Below are 17,807 nucleotides of genomic sequence, written 5' to 3'. Positions count from 1 at the left end.
AGTACTGCCTCAATCAACAGGCCTCTCAGTAACCGTAGTTTGATCTAAAATAACTGGTCCTTCTATAACAATAATTCCAGTAGTTATAGGCTTTCTTTGAAAATGAATTAATTTGAATTTAAGAATCGTACATCTTTTAAAAGAAACCTTTTTTTATATTGAATGGAGGTCATATACAAGCCTGATGATATGATCGCATTGCTGAGTAAAGAGTAACCATAAAACAGGGCACATGCTAATAGTGTGCAGTTGTTCAAAAAATACAACTTTATCATGGAAGCTTATCAAATCTATGTCCTACTATGAGTAAATCTTAATGGAAACATTTAACAAAAAATGATATTTAACCAACCTCGTACAACATTTAAAAATCCGAGTGTCCACTTATATTTATAGCAACGGACTTGGAAAGCATCTTCAGTGTTACCATGAAGAAAAGGCAACATAAAAATGATGACTGTCTTAAGAATACAAAGCATGGCGTTTCATAAATAATATGTCAAAGTCGTCTGATAAGGCAAGCTGTGGCTTTCAATTTAACATATTAAAAAAGATAACTAACAATCACTTTTCTAGTGTGGGCTGAAGCAACCAACCTTTGGCTGAACTCTTTAAGGACCAAGCGTTTTTCAGTGGGATGCTCCCACAGGACCAGGTTTTTCTTACCTGTATTTGACTCTCTTCCTATAGAAATGCACTACAAATCTATTTGTTACAGTGTCATCTTGGAATTGGAGTCCTTGTTTTCAGAATACTATATTTTGTATTTTGTTAAATTTCTTTAAAAAATAGGAAGTATTTTCTTATTATTATGTACAGGCGGTCCTCACAATTACGACACAATTGTTTCCTAAAAGTCACGTTGTAAGTGAAGGAAAAATGCAGTAACAGCATTTCAAAGACAGAAACAAGGTACGGATGGGGTTTGAACCCATGATCTTCGGTTTACGAGACCGACGCCTTACCTCTTGGCCACCGCACCCTTCACTGCTGAGTAACTCAAATAATTAAAAAAGAGTCCGTGAGTGAGCCACCAAGGTTTGTTAAGGCCAAGGATGGCAAAATAGTCATGGAAACTATTTAAATAGAAAAAAGTGGTCTGCAAATGTATTTAATATATGAACAGAAATTAGTTTGCCAATAATGTAAAATAAATAAAAATTAGTAAATACTATTTTGCAAATAATATATATATATTTTTACAATACTAAACACCATCTACCGGCTGTAGTATACATCGGTTTATTTATCTATTCATAACAATTAACTGAAAGTTTCAGTACTGCCTCAATCAACAAGCCTCTCAGTAACCGTAGTTTGATCTAAAATAACTGGTCCTTCTATAACAATAATTCCAGTAGTTATAGGCTTTCTTTGAAAATGAATTAATTTGAATTTAAGAATCGTACATCTTTTAAAAGAAACATTTTTTTTAGATTGAATGGAGGTCATATACAAGCCTGATGATATGATCGCATTGCTGAGTAAAGAGTAACCATAAAACAGGGCACATGCTAATAGTGTGCAGTTGTTCAAAAAATACAACTTTTTCATGGAAGCTTATCAAATCTATGTCCTACTATGAGTAAATCGTAATGGAAACATTTAACAAAAAATGATATTTAACCAACCTCGTACAACATTTAAAAATCCGAGTGTCCACTTATATTTATAGCAATGGACTTGGAAAGCATCTTCAGTGTTACCATGAAGAAAAGGTAACATAAAAATGATGACTGTCTTAAGACTACAAAGCATGGCGTTTCTTAAATAATATGTCAAAGCCGTCTGATAAGGCAAGCTGTGGCTTTCAATTTAATATATTAAAAAAGAAAACTAACAATCACTTTTCTAGTGTGGGCTGAAGCAACTAGCCTTTGGCTGAACTTTTTAAGGACCAAGCGTTTTTCAGTGGGATGCTCCCACAGGACCAGGTTTTTCTTACCTGTATTTGACTCTCTTCCTATAGAAATGCACTACAAATCTATTTGTTACAGTGTCATCTTGGAATTGTGTCCATGTATTGTCCTTGTTTTCAGAATACTATATTTTGTATTTTGTTAAATTTCTTTAAAAAATAGGAAGTATTTTCTTATTATTATGTACAGGCAGTCCTCACAAATACGACACAATTGGTTCCTAAAAGTCACGTTGTAAGTGAAGGAAAATGCAGTAACAGTGTGTCAAAGACAAAAACAAGGTACAGACGGGGTTTGAACCCATGATCTTCGGTTTACGAGACCAACGCCTTACCTCTTAGCCACCACACCCTTCACCGCTGAATAAATCAATCACTTAAAACATGGAAAAGTACTGGCATGGCTTGCACTCCAACAATCTTGCTCTCATAACCTTGTATGCTTTGCTTAAGATAAAGTTTTGCCTACATTGCAGCTGCAGCTGTGAAACAATGGATAATAGGATGAGCCAGACGTGTTTTTTGAACTATACACACAAAACAGCCATTCTGTTATTTGCTTGCTTAGCTATATACTACGTATGCATAGTTATAAATTGTTTCCCTTATATGCTAATATCTGAATCATCATTGGCTAACACTCTGCCTTGCTCACAGTTTTAAGGTATATAAGAAACTGTTATACTAGAAACACTACTCGATGATTATCGTGAGTGTTCTGTTTGCAAATTTAAGAAATAAAGGCCTGTGTGTTTGGAACTCACAGTCTCTCCTCCTTTATTAGACTTTCCATGACAGTGTGCTGATCCATGCTTTTTAACTGGTTTATTCCCACGACGGTGTGCTGATCCATGCTTTTTAACTGGTTTATTCCCACGACGGTGTGTTGATCCATGCTTTTTAACTTGTTTATTCCCACGACGGTGTGCTGATCTATGCTTTTTAACTGGTTTATTCCCACGACGGTGAGTTGATCCATGCTTTTTAACTGGTTTATTCCCACGACAGTATGCTGATCTATGCTTTTTAACTGATTTATTCCCAAGACGGTGTGTTGATCCATGCTTTTTAACTGGTTTATTCCCACGACAGTATGCTGATCCATGCTTTTTAACTGGTTTATTCCCACGACAGTGTGTTGATCCATGCTTTTTAAAAGGTTTATTCCCACGACGGTGTGCTGATCCATGCTTTTTAACTGGTTTATTCCCACGACAGTATGCTGATCCATGCTTTTTAACTGGTTTATTCCCACGACGGTGTGTTGATCCATGCTTTTTAACTGCTTTATTCTCACGACGGTGTGCTGATCTATGCTTTTTAACTGGTTTATTCCCACGACGGTGTGCTGATCCATGCTTTTTAACTGGTTTATTCCCACGACGGTGAGTTGATCCATGCTTTTTAACTGGTTTATTCCCACGACGGTGTGTTGATCCATGCTTTTTAACTGGTTTATTCCCACGACAGTATGCTGATCCATGCTTTTTAACTGGTTTATTCCCATCACAGTGTGTTGATCCATGCTTTTTATCTGCTTTATTCTCACGACGGTGTGCTGATCCATGCTTTTTAACTGGTTTATTCCCACGACGGTGTGCTGATCCATGCTTTTTAATTGGTTTATTCCCACGACAGTGTGTTGATTCATGCTTTTTAACTGGTTTATTCCCACGACAGTGTGTTGATCCATGCTTTTTAACTGGTTTATTCCCACGACGGTGTGCTGCTCCATGCTTTTTAACTGGTTTATTCCCACGATGGTGTGCTGATCCATGCTTTTCAACTGGTTTATTCCCACGACAGTGTGCTGATCCATGCTTTTTAACTGGTTTTGCACTTAATTGGCTTTTTCTTAATTTTGTCAGCCTTTACAGTAAACCCACCTCCCTTACCATTGTACCAATCGTAATGGCTATATCTCTGGCAGAAAATATTTACATGATTTAATTGGTCAATTTGGTGTGCTTAAACAATGAGTGTGTAAACACGACTGGACAGTTGACTTGCTCATTCTAATTTATTTCAGTGGCATACATGCACCTTACATGACATGCAATCAACAAGCCTCTCAGTAATCATAGTTTGATCCAAAAGAACTGGTACTTACGTTAGCACAGTATATTATCAAATCTATGCCCTGCTATGAGTAAATCTTAATGGAAACATTTAACAAAAAATTATATTAACAAACTTTGTACATTTAAAAAATCTGAGTGTCCCCTTATATTATAGAAACTGACTTGGAAAACATCCTCAGTGTTACCATAAAGAAAACGTAACATAAAAATGATGACTGTCTTAAGACTACAAAGCATGGCGTTTCTTAAATAATATGTCAAAGTCGTCTGATAAGGCAAGCTGTAGCTTTCAATTTAATATATTAAAAAAGAAAAATAACAATAACTTTTCTAGTGTTGGCTGAAGCAACCAACCTTTTGTTGAACCCTTTAAGGACCAAGCGTTTTTCAGTGGGATGCTCCCACAGGACCAGGTTTTTCTTACCTGTATTTGACTCTCTTCCTATAGAAATGCACTACAAATCTATTTGTTACAGTGTCATCTTGGAATTGGAGTCCTTGTTTTCAGAATACTATATTTTGTATTTTGTTAAATTTCTTTAAAAAATAGGAAGTATTTTCTTATTATTATGTACAGGCGGTCCTCACAATTACGACACAATTGTTTCCTAAAAGTCACGTTGTAAGTGAAGGAAAAATGCAGTAACAGCATTTCAAAGACAGAAACAAGGTACGGATGGGGTTTGAACCCATGATCTTCGGTTTACGAGACCGACGCCTTACCTCTTGGCCACCGCACCCTTCACTGCTGAGTAACTCAAATAAGTAAAAAAGAGTCCTTGAGTGAGCCGCCAAGGTTTGTTAAGGCCAAGGATGGCAAAATAGTCATGGAAACTATTTAAATAGAAAAAAGTGGTCTGCAAATGTATTTAAAATATAAACAGAAAATAGTTTGCCAATAATGTATAATAAATAAAAATATAGTAATCACTATTATTATATAATATATATATATATATTTTTACAATACTAAACACCATCTCCCAGCTGTAGTATACATCGGTTTATTTATCTATTCATAACAATTAACTTAAAGTTTCAGCACTGCCTCAATCAACAAGCCTCTCATTAACCGTAGTTTGATCTAAAATAACTGGTACTTCTATAACAATAATTCCAGTAGTTACAGGCTTTCTTTGAAAATGAATTAATTTGAATTTAAGAATCGTACATCTTTTAAAAGAAACATTTTTTTATATTGAATGGAGGTCATATACAAGCCTGATGATATGATCGCATTGCTGAGTAAAGAGTAACCATAAAGCAGGGCACATGCTAATAGTGTGCAGTTGTTCAAAAAATACAACTTTTTCATGGAAGCTTATCAAATCTATGTCCTGCTATGAGTAAATCTTAATGGAAACATTTAAGAAAAAATTATATTTAACCAACCTCGTACAACATTTAAAAATCCAAGTGTCCCCTTATAATTATAGCAACAGACTTGGAAAGCATCTTCAGTGTTACCATGAAGAAAAGGTAACATAAAAATGATGACTGTCTTAAGAATACAAAGCATGGCGTTTCTTAAATAATATGTCAAAGTCGTCTGAGAAGGCAAGCTGTGGCTTTCAATTTAATATATTAAAAAAGAAAAATAACAATCACTTTTCTAGTGTTGGCTGAAGCAACCAACCTTTTGTTGAACCCTTTAAGGACCAAGCGTTTTTCAGTGGGATGCTCCCACAGGACCAGGTTTTTCATACCTGTATTTGACTCTCTTCCTATAGAAATACACTACAAATCTATTTGTTACAGAATCATCTTGGAATTGATGTCCTTGCTTTCAGAATAGTCTGGGGAACATTATGACGTACTTCAGAAACCATACAAGCTTCTCTGTTTTCAATACTATATTTTGTATTTTGTTATATTTCTTTAAAAAATAGGAAGTATTTTCTTATTATTATGTACAGGCGGTCCTCACAATTACGACACAATTGGTTCCTGAAAGTCACATTGTAAGTCGAAGAGTCGTAAGTGAAGGAAAAATGCAGTAACATTGTATCAAAGACAGAAACAAGGTACGGATGGGGTTTGAACCCATGATCTTCGGTTTACAAAACTAACACCTTACCTCTTGGCCAGCACACCCTTCACCACTGAACAAATGAAATATATAAAAAGGAGTTCCTCAGTGATCCACCAAAATTTCTGTTCATGCCAAGGATGGCAAAATAAGTCATGGAAACTATTTAAATAGAATAAAGTGGTCTGCAAATGGATTTAAAATATAAATAGAAAATTGTTTGCCAGAAATGTATAATAAATAAAAATTAGTAATCACTATTTTGCAAATAGTATTTATATTTTTACAATACTAAACACCATGTCCCGGCTGTAGTATACATTGGTTTATTTATCTATTCATAACAATTAACTGAAAGTTTCAGCACTGCCTCAATCAACAAGCCTCTCAGTAACTGTAGTTTGATCTAAAATAACTGGTCCTTCTATAACAATAATTCCAGTAGTTATAGGCTTTCTTTGAAAATGAATTAATTTGAATTTAAGAATCGTACATCTTTTAAAAGTAACATTTTTTTTATATTGAATGGAGGAGGTCATATATTAGAGTGAAGCTATGATTGCATTGCTGAGTAAAGAGTAACCAGAAAACAATGCACATGCTAAATTGTGTGCAGTTGTTCAAAAAATACAACTTTATCATGGAAGCTTATCAATCTATGTCCTGCTATGAGTAAATCTTAATGGAAACATTTACCAAAAATTGATATTTTATCAACCTCGTACATGAAATTTAAAAATCCAAGTGTCCCCTTATAATTATAGCAACAGACTTGGAAAACATCTTCAGTGTTACCATGAAGAAAACGTAACATAAAAATGATGACTGTCTTAAGAATACAAAGCATGGTGTTTCTTAATAATGTGTGACCCAGGACAGCGAAATCAGTCGCTTGGTCAAAAATTTCAAAAACTGATTTATTGTGGCAATGGATTGGACATATAATAAGCTTTAAAATAATGCCAAACTTATTGATATATCTCAAACGGGGCCTGAGATATGACATTTTGAAATCTGCAAAGTCAGAAGACGCCATTTTGAGACAATTAAGTTGAAACATGGGGTACCTACTTTCCAGCTATTTCCTTAGCAACCATTATGTTATAACTGACACATACATCAAATGTTCACCAATAACTCCTCATTCCTTTCTGCAAAATATGACAAAGAAATTATATGATACAAATATTTATTTTTCATTTATTGATACATATAAAAATTTTTTTTTTTTTAAACAAAAATGTAAATGCTTTAAATTAAAAGTGCTGAACTATTTACATTTACATTTACTATTTACATTTCACTTGGTATTTGCATATTCTGAAATACATATCTTGGACTACCTTATCTCAGTATCGTAATCGGTATGTGAAACCAGCCATTTAAGAGTTAAAAATCATTAAAAAGCTCTGAGTAGGCAAATCAATTATTGGTTCATTTGAGGGTTTGATTAAGTAATTCTGAGCTCATTTGGAACATGAAACCAGCAGACACAATGATCAACTTGGACCAGGATTGTTTCCAAATGTAATTAATAATTAGTACTAATCTGGGTCTACGGAACTAGCCCAAATGTTACTAATGTTTGTGTAGATTAATCATCATTAACATCTGTAGGCTGTGGACAGGTTATATCCATCCTAGCAGGCGTACAATACTCTTGAATCTTTTCATAAAGGTACTGCTTCCTCTTGCAGACTAAACCAGGTGGTCTGATGGGCTGTGGCCTGTCTGCTGGTGGTAGACAAGTGTCATCTCTCAGGAGGGCAAACATCTCTTCCTCGGAATCTGAATACTGTTATCTAAACACCATTCCATGGTTTGCAGTATCAAACCTAAAAAAACATAACAAACCTATGTTTTATAAAATCTGATTTGTGGTTGCAAGTACAGTCAACTACAATCGGTATTTATAAGAAAATATAACTTTTTTTTTTTTTTAATGCATTACCTGAAATGATATTTTTTTATGCCGAACATTATCCTGAAGGATGGTTTCAGAAATGCCCACCAGTCTGACTGTGGGAGCAGAACTTCACCATCCTCGCTTCCCACTTTCTGGGCGATATTAACTTCGGTCACAGTACTGGATTGCACAACATTGGCAGTATCATCCCAACATGAGACCATATGCCTCCGATAGGTTTGTTTCACTAAGCCAAAACACCAAATGCGAATTTGGTGTGTCCAGCTATCAAAAAGTTGAGGGAAACTGATGTGTGCAGCCCATTCAGAACTCTTCATGCCAGATACCAAATCACATCATTGTTCTTGTTTTGTCCAGAACAGTTGTCGCAATGTAACTGAACCTCAGTTTCACCAAGTCCATACATCATAAAGAAATGGACCAGGAAGCTTATGACTGAGTTTGAACCCTTGGAAATTGACATGCCTTTAGCAATTAGATAACTGACCTGTTGTGATATTTCTTCACAGGCAATACCAAATAGGCCACACTTTCTGGCAGTCAAAACGTACATAGGGCCAGGTTGCATGGGATCAGCAGGAAAGTGTAACTGCTGTGCATAATCAAAGCTGTAATGCACAGCCATCTCCTTTGATACTGGGACATTCATACCAAGTCTGTCACTACTGGTTTTCTGTCACTACATGTTGGCACTCCTGTAAATGGCAGAATTATTCTTTTGGCAGGTCCAACAGAGATCTGTCATGGCTCGAGTATTGCGAATGCAGGGCACCAGAGTCCACCATAGCCTACGGAATGAGTCAATCTTTACAGCTCGCTTACCTGCAAGAGATTTTTTTTTACTGTTTAATTTGTGCTTATAACTCTTTAACTATAAGGGGTAAATATCACACATAAAATTAATCAGTATAAACTCATAAACACGTTTTGGGCGTATAAATAAATAAATGAACTGAGATGCATCTTTTTTTTTTTTTTTTTTTTTTTTTTTAGATATGTAAAAGTGTTGTTTAATAAATAAACAAAACAATCAAAATTACATACCTTTTCAATTCCATTCACGTTTTGGGCTGCATTTAATAAAATAAATTAACTGAAATGCATTTGTTTTTTTGTGTGTTTTATTTAAGTCATTTTAAAAACAATGATAAAAACATGATATTTTAAACAGCTAAAAAAAAATAAAACATGCGTCTCATGTGTGACATGTTTTACTTAATAAAAAGAGTCTGCTGCTGAAACACATAACGCACCAAGCAGTGACAATATCGAAGATAATAATAATCTTAAATAACTGCCAACATGCCGCCTCCATAGCAGTATTGTACTTTCTCCAGGAGCTTGCCTTTGTATGGTTCGACGGCAGCAGTTTTATGTCAAACCTCTTGAACCCAGGTACTCGTCCAGGTAGCACAGTAGCATGGTCTTCAGCAAAATTAACAATGAATGCAACCACTTCGGTTATATCAGCATGCGTCAGCAGCCTGACATCTGTTGCTTGCCTGCCTCCTGACTTCTTGTACCGAGGTACCAAACCAAATTCTTTCTAATGCTTCAGCAGTGCTGTCAGCTTATCCTGGCTGATGCTGAAAAAGATTAATACAAATCATTTTCATAGTAATTTTTATTGAAGAAAGGTTTCAGTAATTTAAATTCAGGATTTTTTTCAGAAAGTTTTCAGTGTAGAAACTTAAACGCTTCTCTGCAAACACGATGGCCCTGTATGTAGTAGGTTGTTCTTTGGTGTTTTCTAGGCACCTGTTCTTTTCTTTTGCAGTTTGTAGTTAGCTTGTCATTGCTGATAGTGGCGCTGACTTTTCCTAAGAGAATAAGATCCTTCTCGAAGTCTGGCAAAGAACCCATTGATGTCCTCAGGTCAAGTATATATTTGTCAGAAAATACCTTAACACGGTTTCCAGTCATTCAGTTTGCAGCTGTATTTAGACGACTTATTTACACAGCTGTAATTATGTCCTTTTTAAACTCAGATCTAGTATTGTTATTAATAACAATGTCAGCGACATGATTCTCCATCACTACAGCTACTTCATCAATGACAGCTGCGTCGTCATCACTATCAGCACTGAAACGATCATCTTTGCTTGTGCTGTCAACATTACCAGGGTCATCTACATCACCACTCTCACTGTGAGACTCAGACAAGCAAGCACCATCACAAAAACATCCTGAAACCAGCTGCATCCACTGTCTGTCAGTCGCAGCAGATTCCATGTTGCCGGATCGTAAAATGTTAAGGGAATTTGCAACATCCTATTCTTTTGATAAAGACATAATTCGCCTGTGATTTATTTATTTATTTATTTTTAATTAATTTATTTTTTGCCGGGGTTTAATATCACAAGTTCTCTTCGTTCACAACCACAGCAATGCCGCTGTCCCAGAAGTCAAAGCGCGTGGAGGCATTCAGCCAATCGGTGGATACTACAAGAAGCCAAATGACGTCACGCATAGCAACAGGCAGAACTGTTCACACTGCAACCACTTCTTAAAACCGTTTTCATTGGCTAAATAAGAGGTCAGTCTATTAATGACCTACAGAGCGGGAAAGAGGGAAACTACAGCTTTCAAAAGATACCTGGATGATGTGTTTTCGTGGAAAGACGATGTTGCTGTGATTCCGTCAATTGTATGGATTTTAGTCTTTGTTTCAGCTAATTTTGACAATCTATAGGTCGCTGTTGTTACCAAACTGCCCAGTTACAGTATAATAGAGACATTATTTCACAAAATCAACTTGATAAAACAATTGCTTGGACCGCTAAGTACACAAAAACGTGTAAAACTCAAAATCGATAATGCATGACTTCACTCAGTAATCTGGCCGCTGTGTAAAATCTACATATGCGACTTGCGACTGATTTTGCTGTCCCGGGTCACGTATGTCAAAGCCGTCTGGTAAGGCAAGCTGTGGCTTTCAATTTAATATATTAAAAAAGAAAAATAACAATCACTTTTCTAGTGTGGGCTGAAGCAACCAACCTTTTGCTGAACCCTTTAAGGACCAAGCGTTTTTCTTCGAATTGGTGTCCTTGTTTTCAGAAAACTCTGGGGAACTTTATGACGTACTTCAGAAGCCATACAAGCTTCTCTTTTTTCAATACTATATTTTGTATTTTGTTATATTTCTTTAAAAAATGGGAAGCATTTTCTTATTATTATGTACAGGCAGTCCTCACACTTACAACACAATTGGTTCCTGAAAGTTGCCTTGTAAGTCGAAGAGTCGTAAGTGAAGGAAAAATGCAGTAACAGCATTTCAAAGAGAGAAATAAGGTTCGGACGGGGTTTGAACCTATGATCTTCGGTTTACCGACGCCTTATTTCCTGAGGGAGCTTTTGTTGAAAAATATTGCTGCAGGATACGAGGTAAAAAAATAACCAGGCATAGCTTGCATTTCTGAAACTGCAGCTCGGCACTGTTGGTTGCGCCTGGCAGACAAAGGCATTAGCGTAATGGGGCTATAGCTCAGTGGTAGAGCATTTGAATGCAGATTCAAATCGAAATGCCACTTTTTTTAGTTAATGAAAATATTAAATGGACGTTAATATTTTTTATATCTGCTATGAAGGAAAAACGCTGTAACAAACAGTGTTTCAAAGACAGTAGCCAGGTACGGACAGGGTTTGAACATATGATCTTTGGTTTACGAGACTGACGCCTTACCATTTGGCCACCACACCATTCTTTGTTAAAGATATCAATATAAAAAAGAGTCCGTGAGTGAGCCACCAAGGTTTCTGTTGACTGATGGCAAAATAGTCATGGAAACCATTTATATAGAAAAAAGTGGTCTGCAAATGTATTTAAAATACAAATAGAAAATAGTTTGCCAGAAATGTATAATAAATAAAAATTAGTAAATACTATTTTGCAAATATATATATATATATATATATATATATATATATATATATATATAATATATATATATATATATATATATATATATATATATATATATATATATTTAAAATTCTAGAGAGTGGATTCTCTGTGTAAAAAAGTGCCTCCTATTTTCTGTTCTGAATGCCCCTTTGTCTAATCTCCATTTGTGACCCCTGGCCCTTTTTTCTTTTTTCAGGTCAGAAAAGTCCCTTGGGTCGACATTATCAATACCTTTTAGAATTTTGAATGCTTGAATTAGGTCACCACATAGTCTTCTTTGTTCAAGACTGAATAGATTAAATTATTTTAGCCTGTCTACATATGACATGCTTTTTAAACCCAGAATAATTCTGGTCGCTCTTCTTTGCACTCTTTCTAGAGCAGCAATATCTTTTTTATAGTGAGGTGACCAGAACTGAACACAATATTCAAGATGAGGTCTTACTAATGCATTGTACAGTTTTAACAGTTTTTATCCATTATCGATGTTGCAGCCTCAAAAAAATCAAGCATGTTAGTTAGACACGATCTCCCTTTCCTAAAACCATGTTGACTGTCTCCCAGTACCCTGTTACCATATAGGTAATTTTCCATTTTGGATCTTACTATAGTTTCCATAAGTTTGCATATAATAGAAGTCAGGCTTACTGGTCTGTAGTTACCTGGTTCAGTTTTGTTTCCCTTTTTGTGGATCGGTATTACGTTTGCAATTTTCCAGTCTGTCGGTACCACCCCTGTGTCAAGAGACTGCTGCATGATCTTGGTTAGCGGTTTGTTAATTACTTCTTTCATTTCTTTGAGTACTGTTGGGAGGATCTCATTCGGCCCTGGGGATTTGTTTATTTTAAGAGCTCCTATTCCCTATAACACATCTGCCTCGGTTATGCTAAAGTTATTTAAAACTGGATAGGAACAGGTTGACATGTGGGGCGTGTTGTCTGTATCCTCCTTTGTTAAAACTTGTGAAAAGTAATCATTTAATATATTTGCTGTTTTTTCTTCATCTATTATTTTGCCATTTGTATCTCTTAGACATTTAACCTCTTCTTTGAATGTTCTCTTGCTGTTGTAATATTGGAAAAACATTTTGGAATTGGTTTTAGCCCCCTTAGCAATGTTCATTTCTATTTCTCTCTTGGCCTTTCTAACTTCCTTTTTGACTTGCATTTGCAGTTCCGTTTACTCTTTCTGTGTACTTTGTTTTTGGTCCCTTTTAAATGCTCTGTAAGTGCCTTTTTTCACTGAATATTTTTTTAATTGATCTATTAAACCATTTTGGCAATTTAGTTTTAATTTAGATTTGTCTACTTTAGGGATGTAATTGTTTTGCGCCTCTAGTACTACATTTTTGAAGAACAGCCATCCTTTTTCTGTGGATGTTTTCTCTATTTTACTCCAATCTACTTCTTTTAGTCTCTGTTTCATACCTTCATAGTTTGCTTTTCTAAAATTGTAAACCTTAGCTTTAGTCATTACTTTTGGGGATTTAAAAAACACTTCAAATGAGACCATGTTGTGGTCTGAGTTTGCCAGTGGTTCTCTGACCTCTGTTTTAGTTATTCTGTCTTCGTTACTTGAAAAGACTAAATCAAGGCATGCCTCCCCTCTAGTCGGTGCCTTGACAAATTATGTTAGGAAGCAGTCATTTGTCATTTCCACCATTTCAATTTCATCCGTTGTGCTCCCCACCAGGTTTTCCCATTTTATATGGGGGAAGTTGAAATCCTCCATTAGTATGGCTTCTCCTTTGCTACACGCATTTCTAATGTCATTGTATAACAGATTATTTTGCTCACCGTCTGAATCTGGCGGTCCTATTATTATGCCCTTTGAATTTTTGTCCGGTTTAACACCTGTGCTTCAAGACTATTTCTTATGTATAGCGCTACCCCTCCTCCTCTTCTGTCCTGTCTGTCTTTCCCATACAGTGTATACCCACAAATATTATATTCGTCTCCATCACTCCCATACAATCAAGTTTCTGTAACACCTATCACATCATAGTTACTTGTTAGTGCAGTAGCTTCAAGTTCTAAAATTTTGTTTCTGATACTTCTAGCATTTACTAAATACATTTAATGGTTGTCTTACCTGAGTTGTTGTTGTTCTTTTATATATTTTTTTGAACTGCAGATGGGCCTCTATCCACTCACCAGCCTGCCACAGGGCCATTTGGCAGCATTGACATAGGAGCTCAGTGACACCTACCAGTAGGCAAGAGTGTATCCCATAACGATGTTTGGTGGCCATCTTCTCTTTCAGGGAACCAGGTTTACCGTAGGTAGCATTAAATAACATTATAATACATGTGCACACTGCTGTATTATATACAGGAGCAATGGGGTGTTCTAATACATGTGCACACTGCTGTATTATATACAGGAGCAATGGGGTGTTCTAATACATGTGCACACTGCTGTACAATGGGGTGTTCTAATACATGTGCACACTGCTGTAAGCCATGTGTTCATTATTGTTTTGATGTGTTTGTGTTACAGGGTGATACAGTCCTGTCACTCTAAATAGATGTCCTGTTCTGTCTGAGATGAACTGACATCTTTTCTTGCTTGTTTTTCTTAAATGTGTTAAAATAGGTTGCAGTTCGTTTACGCTGGTGTGTAACTTTAAGAGCTGGAGGTCATAAGACCAGGATGCTTAGACGTTTAAGCAGCTCTCCTGAGAGGAAAGGAAGACGGCACTGGGAAGGTGTTTGTGAGAGCCTGTTGTGTTTGGTGTATTGTGGTGTGATGTTCTGCTTTCTTATTCTTTTTTAAACGTGAATCTTCAAGCGAGCTACAGAAGAGCAACGTTACTGTCTATGAAGGACCCTGGAATCTCACTGGGCTTTATAAAAGTACTTATGGATTCTAAATGGCAAATTAACCCTCTGAAATGTGTGCTTGCCTTCACTTGTTATAGATCTGCATGTTCTGACTGCAGCAACACTTTACATGAAGTGTCTCTGCTTACTGTGTATTTAAGTACATCCATTATACAGTTAATAAAAACAATCTTACAATACTGTATCCTGCACATATTTGAAAGCGATATGGGTTTGACAGTGCTAAACAATGTCACAGGGCCCCTGACTTGCTGTAGTGCAAACTTGTATTAATGGATGCTGTGTTGTTGTTGTTGTTGTTGTTTTTGTTTTTCTTTTTTTTATTTACTGCAGTTAAAACAAGGTGCTTCCTCCCTGCGTTAATGGCCTTTGGGAATTTGAATAACAAGCTGGCATTGATATGCTGGTATCCAAATACAGCCATTTTTAAGCAGGCTTTGAATATTATTTATTTTATTAGCCTCCTGCTGTTTTGAATACTGTGTGTGTGTGTTTGTACTGATCTGAGACCAGGGTAGCAGTGTATAAGAAATTCTCAGCTAAACTGCAAGGCTTTTGACATCCAAGCTGTCTCTATTCACTGGCAGGAATCCAAGGCTACTTGTGATTTCCTACTTCTTTGAATCAAAGCATTTACTGAATTCATACGTTGCATGCACACTGCAAAGGACCGTATATCATTGTGTTAGCTAAATGGTATTTCTATTGCAGAGCGAGTGCTGACTTCTCCATCATACTCTCTAGCATGTTGCATCTCTCACTGCCACGCACAGAGAAAAGGGGCTGCACACACCTATTGCAGTGGCTAAGCACAGGAATGCTTGTACAGTAAAAACAGGTTTTAAACAGTGCATTTCAAGTAGGTGGAAACCCAGCTAATTGGTCATGTCTATTGAGGGCGTGGCTTACCCTACTAGCTAGACTCAGTCCAGTCCCTGGTGTTCATGATCTGTTTCTAACACTATCAGAGAGGGTCTAACTCATTGATGCATCATTGCGGAAAATATTAGAGAACATCTGCCTGCTGACAACGTCATAACATTGCGGTAAGAGAGAATGTGTGGCTCATATATACTGTTTAATGCACTGTTTAAAGTAAATCCAGATTCTAGAGGCATAGGGATCTCTACAGCTGTCCCATGTATTTAGCAATGTCTTCACAATGTTTCTCCAGCTCAAACGTATGTTACTTGAATGTTGCTGGTTGTGATTTGCCTGCATCGACAGGACTGCTTTAAACAATGAGATGGTCTTCATCTTTATTTCCAGAATTCTTTTTAAGGACTGTCAAGTGTGAACAGAAAAAGTCTACTGGTATATCTAATGTTTACTTTAAAGCTGTGATATTCCTATCAGCATGGCATTCAAATCATAAATGGAGAAACTAACCGGGAACCACAGGCTCACTTTATAAAAAGCATCCGTGTACAAATCATCAGTATAAAACAATCAAACATGAAAAAAAATCCAATCCAATAAAATGAACTGGGTCACTATGACTCTCTCAACAGTGTTTCACTGCAGTAAGAACTTGTATGGGTTCTGTTAATCTTTAATCTTTCTCTCACCAGTGAAACCCAGTTCCTTGTTGAGGTATTCAATACACAATGGATTATTTCTACACAAACTCTACCATGGACCACAACAACACCACAGTTCTGAACACCAGTGATGAGTGGGAATGCACAGACAATCCGGCTGCATTTGATTTCTGGACGGCTATACAGATTCTAACTGGCATTCTGGGTTTGCCAGCCAATGTGACAGTGCTGTGGATTTTACTGAGGAGACAAACTGTCCTCTCACCTTCTGAGCTGTTCATACTGAACCTGGCTGTCATGGACGCTTTGTTTTGCCTCAATACACCTCTTGATATATATAATTATTACTTTCCTGGTAATAACATTGTTAACTCAGTAGACTATGTTGTGTATAATTTGAATGAGTTCGGCTGTCCTCTGTTCCTTTGCTGTATCTGTGTGGAGCGTTACATGGCGGTGGTGCATCCAGTCACCTACCTGGGGCTCAAGTCTCTCACCTATAGAATGCTGTGCTCTGCTGTGGCTTGGGCCATTTCTTTGGCAATCTCCATCTACTTCACTATAAAAGAAGACGACTCTTTATTTGCAGACATAGGTTTCATCTCTGCCTTGTTTATTGTCATGATTTTCTGTAACGTCTCCATCCTGAGGGTCCTGAGGAGGTCTGCCCCGGGGAGAGACGAGATCCATCCCATGATGAAGAAAGCCTCCCAGATGGTTTTTACCATTTTAATGCTTGTGTTAGTTTCCTATTTCCCAGTTGTAGCTACGTTTCCATTTAAATCATATTTCAACAAGACTACATTCCAATGTTATATAATGCCATTATGCTATTCCTTTCTTATCCCCAGGAGCTTCATACAGCCTTTGCTCCACCTGTCTAATGTGGTTACATTGTCTTGTGTGCAGTTTCCATGCAATGGGGTGTGCTGTACAGCACTGAGCTCCTCTCCATGAAATCAACAGAAAACATGTTCCATTGGAGAACAAGTAGCTTCTAATGAAATGTTTCTGTCCTTTAACTGTTAAGATGTTTTGAATAGAGAAGCCAGGAGAGACAGTAACTAGGATTTGTGATGTCAACTTCAAACCAGCTGCAAGCACCTCAATCAGGCAATGCAAACATATCAATGAAACTCATTATTTAAGAATCAGCACTCAGCTCAGAGTGATTGCAAATAGCATTACAAGCAATGTCATGTTTCAAATTTCTCTAGAAGTGATTTTTTAGCTGTGCAATGCTGCTCTTTATTGTCTTATTTCACACACTTACGGTCCATTAAAGTAACTTCAGGTTGTTTTTATTGTGTAAAAGTCGCTTGCCTCTCCATTGTAATCCACTTCATCCTGTTAGTTGGGTTAGACTCCAGATCAGAGCTTCACTACACTCTAGTATATACGATCGTGACAGGATGACGTTGCGGCTAGAAGCAGGAACTGAAAACACAGACAGGCAAGTACTGCAGTTAAATAAAGAAAACACGTTGTGCGCTGTTTTATTTTAAGTACAAAAATAAATAAAATGTTTAAACAAAAACAGTGCTCACATTGCAAAATAAAAT

The 17,807-nt window shown here is 36.6% G+C and overlaps 3 non-coding genes across 3 annotated transcripts; all 3 read right to left on the bottom strand.

Annotated features, from left to right (window-relative positions):
* Positions 1–910: 910 nt before the first annotated feature.
* On the bottom strand, positions 911–982 carry trnat-cgu. Its single transcript has one exon. It is a non-coding gene; the product is annotated as a tRNA-Thr (tRNA).
* A 1,216-nt stretch (positions 983–2,198) lies between these two features.
* trnat-cgu lies at positions 2,199–2,270 on the bottom strand. The gene has a single exon. It is a non-coding gene; the product is annotated as a tRNA-Thr (tRNA).
* A 2,397-nt stretch (positions 2,271–4,667) lies between these two features.
* On the bottom strand, positions 4,668–4,739 carry trnat-cgu. Its single transcript has one exon. It is a non-coding gene; the product is annotated as a tRNA-Thr (tRNA).
* Positions 4,740–17,807: the final 13,068 nt, after the last annotated feature.

The sequence above is a fragment of the Polyodon spathula genome, chromosome 32, assembly GCF_017654505.1.
Source record: "Polyodon spathula isolate WHYD16114869_AA chromosome 32, ASM1765450v1, whole genome shotgun sequence".
Classification (NCBI taxonomy): domain Eukaryota; kingdom Metazoa; phylum Chordata; class Actinopteri; order Acipenseriformes; family Polyodontidae; genus Polyodon; species Polyodon spathula.
This window is presented reverse-complemented; position numbering and strand designations above follow the sequence as displayed.